Source organism: Phaethon lepturus, unplaced genomic scaffold, assembly GCF_000687285.1.
Source record: "Phaethon lepturus isolate BGI_N335 unplaced genomic scaffold, ASM68728v1 scaffold3630, whole genome shotgun sequence".
Lineage (NCBI taxonomy): Eukaryota > Metazoa > Chordata > Aves > Phaethontiformes > Phaethontidae > Phaethon > Phaethon lepturus.
Window position 1 is genome coordinate 6754 of NW_010512445.1, and position 4925 is coordinate 11678.

Genomic DNA, 4925 nt, shown 5'->3' on the forward strand with positions numbered 1-4925 from the left:
GAACAACATAGCAAATTCCTAATGCAATCTGAACTTCAAATTGTTGTTTGATTGTATTTTAGTGTTTATCGTGGTCATCTAAGTATACAACGTCAGCTGCAGCTGAATCTTTTTATTATGTGAAATGTCAATGTTTAGTTCCACAGTACACTGAATGACTATCAGATCCAAAGCAGGGCAATTATTTTAAGCTTCCAGAAAGAACTACTACTGCCTGTGGTATGGTTGGCAATAAATTCCTCATTACAGTGTTGGTTTGAGTTGATGTTTCTCTCCTTGCTTTCAGACTCGTTTTAATGTGAGTTAAGCCATACCCCTTGGCTAGGGCTCATCCCTTCCGGTGCTGGCTTGTCTCCATCACTTTTACCTCCCTGTTCCTCTCATTTCTTCAGCCCTGGTGAAACTTGCCCCAGTGTGTGCCTTGTCCCTTCTGCAGGTCATACTTTCCATCTTCCCAACACTCACCTATTTGCAGAAATATTTCTTCTACTGCACTGCCTCCTCAGCTCCTGGGCCTCGTATTTCTGTCTGTCAGAGCGTGTGAGTAAATATACGCGGAGAGGAGAGTGCTCCACAACTACCTGCAAGGGGGTTGTGGTGAAGTGAGTGTTGGTCTCTTCTCCCAAGTAACCAGTGACAGGACAAGAGGAAATGGCCTCAAGTTGTGCCAGGGGAGGTTTAGATTGGATATTAGGAAAAATTTCTTCACCGAGAGAGTGGTCAAGCATTGGAACAGGCTGCCCAGGGAGGTGGTGGAGTCACCATTTCTGGAAGTATTCAAAAAAATGTGTGGATGTGGCACTTCGGGACATGGTTTAGTGGGCGTGGTGGTGTTGGGTTGATGGTTGGGCTTGATGATCTTAAAGGTCTTTTCCAACCTTAATGATTCTGTGATTCTGGGATCCAGATTGAGGAATCTCTCACATCCCTCCTGCCAGTGCCCTCAGGAAACGACCAAGAGTTTCCATCCAAAAGGGGAACAGAAACAGCTAAGACTCATTCCACATCCCCTCCCCGATCCTGGGACCTAATAGGATCTAAGGGAACTGAGATGGGATACTGAGAGCTCTCACTCCTTTGCGTGTGGAGGAAAACATAATACACTTGGGCTGAATGAATTTCTCAGAATTCACAATTGCCTTACTGCTGCAAATGGAGGGGAGCGGCCAATTAGGTGAGATTTTCCCTGAAGGAAAATACTTTTTTTAGGTTTAAATGAAAGTCTGAAGCACATAATGTATTAGCAGATGCCGTAGAGGGGATGCATCTGGTTTTCATTGTAAATCTGCCAAAGGTTAGTTTCTCCTCTAGGAGTGAATGGGTAATAATAACATAGTATTATGTGAGGGCATAATAATAACAGTGCATGAGGACAAGGGAACAATATTAATGGAACACAGGCAACCTTAATTCTTTCTTTCCTTAAGCATGTGGCTTTGCACCCTTGAATGTGTGCTTTTTGAAGTTTAGTTTTGCAAGTCACTTTCTACCTACAAGCTTTTTAAAAAAGCCAAACTGCCTGCTTTCCTGCTCCTGATATTTTAATCATTATCACACAGTGATGACCCCAGACCCCAGGTCTGGAGCATCCTGAGCCTCTCTGCAGACCTCTGCCATGTTAGCTAACAGCGGTACACAGAGCCTTGCACTGTTAGGGTGCTACTGACATTTGCTAACAGCAGAGGAACAAACTTTCCTTGAATTAAGAAAAAAAATCAGCAGTGATAAACTGTAATTTAAAAAAATAGAAAATCAGGTAAAATTTACCCAGGCGTCTATAAATGGGCTATTCAAGCTGCTCAGTCTCTGCAGCAGAGTTGCTCTTCTCCACTCAGGACAAGTCAGAGAATAGGCCCTATTTTAATTTCTTTTTTTTTACTTTTACTGTATAACAAATATGAAATAGAATTACAAAACCCAACAAATTAGACTCTGACTTGGCAGCAACTTGTACTGACCCCTCCCCCAGAAGCACCCCATAGATCTAAAATGGCACAGTCAGGCCCATTTATGGTATTTTTAATTTGTAAAGCACCCTAAGGGATTAAAAAAGTTGACATGTTTTTTAATTGGATTTCATTCAAACCAGTGTAATGACTTTCCTCTGAGAAGCTGCGCATCTCGTGCCAGAGATAGTGGAAAAGTCTACGGAAGATTACATCTCCCAAGAGGGAACATATCTAGATGTTGCTGTACAGAAAGGACATCAAGTTAGAGAGAGAACAAAATCACCAAGAACTGTTAAAGAAGGAATAAAATTTAATCTCACATTCTCTCAGATTGTTAAAATTTTGTGGAAAATGGCTTGGGTTTGTTGGGAAAGTGATAATATGCATGACCTGAATTTATGTGGCCTATTACTTTAGGTTTACTGAGTTTAGCTGTTGGATGTAGCTGCTGCTTTCATGCAGACAATCTGTTTTCACAATGGTCTTTCATGAAACTTGATGCAAACACTGTTTGCCATTAGCAGTCTCATAAAAATATTCCTTATGCCTCTCTGAAAAATTCTTCTTTCTCCTCTTAAAGAAAAAGCACTGCACCACTTTCCTCCTGGTGATTTTGCAGCTACTCTTTTTCTTTGTTTTAGGTCTTTCTGTACAGAATACTGAAGAGCACACTTGGTTGGTTGCGGTCGTTGTTTTCTTTCTCTAAACACTTTCTCTCTGCCTAATTGGAGCTTAGGCAAAGTCCTCTGTAGGGCCTCATAAATCAGACCGTGCTCCACTTAAAAGTCTTCTGAAGCCTGTGTCGCTACTAGCGATTTTGTCATCCTCCCTCTAACTTATTTTTAGGGTCGCAAAGAGTTGTGTTGGCTGACAGTTCGCAGTGCAGAGGATGTGAGGATGGAAGGCAGAGGAAGGACACCTCAGGGGAAAAACACCCTGCTTTCAGACGACAATCTGAACCTGCACAAAGTGAGATACGACCTCAGTTTGATTTTCCATTCCCTCAATCTCTGTGAAGATGTGACGGGGCAGAAAATACAAAAGACAGTAATATTAAAACATATGAAGCCACAAAGGCATCTAGCAAGATATGGGCTGTGTCCCACTCTCACTGTAATCATCTTCAAGATCCCAAGGACTTGAGGAAGCTCCGTTTGACTACATGCCTCATTAAAGCAAAACGTATCGTTTTCATGTATTTAAATTAGGTAATTTATTAAAAAAAAACAAAGCCAAAAAACAATCAAAACAGTGGTTTGATCTAGATACAGCAGCACTGTGACATTACTAGGACATTATGTACGAAGAATCCAAGCAGCCATAGAACACAGAAGCCTTTATCTTCAGTAACAATCTCAAAATGAAACTAGCTTCATCAAACAATGTTAAAGATCTCCCTGGAAAGAGAAACAAAACCAAACAGACCCTCCCCACCCCTAACCCTTTGGATACTAGAATGATTTTTTTTGTACAATACCTACAGCCACTAGCTCTCCTAATTGAGAACACTTGATTTAATTTATTACAAAAATGATCTGTTGACTCGGTTATGAAAGACAACTTTTAACATTGCTTTAGAAGTGTCTGCTCCTCTTATAGACTACAGTATTAGAAGTGCTTAAAAACATTTAGTCCTGGATATGTTCTTGAAATTCAATCAGAAAGATATTCTGTGTGTGTTTATATACCAAATATGATTTTTAATTTTTAAAGCAGGTGAAAAGACTAATCCTAATAATGAAACTGCAATTTTACAATTTAATTATTAGTCAGATATGGGCAACCACATGATAGTTCATGAAATCTTTAGGTCTATCTACATTGCTCAGAAACACAAAATAAAGTTTTTACAACTTTCACCTTCAAAAGGCTAAAACGTTAAGTCCTTTAGGAGACTGTCCAGTGTTTAAAAGAAATGCAATTAAGGGAGATCGCATTCAATACACATGAAATAACTCATTTCAGCTTGCTAATAAACATTTAGCAAGTTGTGGGGTGATGAGAAAGGAAAACACATTTGTCATCCAGCCACTACCTGAAATGTTTCTTCTCTGTGAGTGAATCTTCTCTACAGGATCGCAGAGTCTCCAGAAAACCTGGAGTTCCCCTTTGGAGCCCGTTGATCCCAGGCATGTGGTTGCCTCTCTTCTTTCCCAAGCTGGCCAGTGAGCTGACCCCATGTTTGCCACGCACGCATCTTGGTGATTTCACACAGCCTCTCACTTAATTGGTACCTAGGGAGTTGTTTCAGGCTTGGCCAAAAAAGTTGAAGCAATGAATGTTATTTTGATCCATTCCTCATAACTATTTATTTTCAATATGAAAAAAGAGGAAGTGTTCATGTGAATGCTGCAGTTACTAGCTAGCTCTTAAATAAGAAATGAATACGTTAACATTTGCACTGTCATCTCATCTTCTGTTGGAGATGTCTTTACGGAAGTGCAGTGCATTCTGTTTCAGTATCTCTAAGGAATGAAGACAAACCAATAATAAAAACCAGCTCTAATTTACAAGATGTAAATAAGAGCAGCTATATTAAGCCTATGTCACTTAAATAAGAATACAAAGACTTGATATTGATCCGTTTTATGCGCAGACTCCAAAGTGCTTTCTATTGAGAGCAGAGAGCATCCCTCCATGTTTAAGAACAGGAAAACAAAATTGCACAGAGGTTCACCCAGGGCAGTGACGAAAAACATGGGCAGAACATGAATCCAAACCACCACTTCTGGCTCCAGTACATAAACCAAGGAGAACACATTTGCGCCAGCAGTAATACTCATTTTAGTGAACAGGCAGCAATCTGTTTAAAATTGTTTCTTTCGTAAAGCCCATTTCTCAGTAGACTAGCTTAGCTGATCCAACTGCAGCAGCTTGTATTTGTATTATCACAGAGATGTTTGGAGGAGGTGGGCTGGGATACTGTAGCATATTGTTGGCTTTCACCTTCTTTGGTGGTTTCCCTAAAGGAAATAA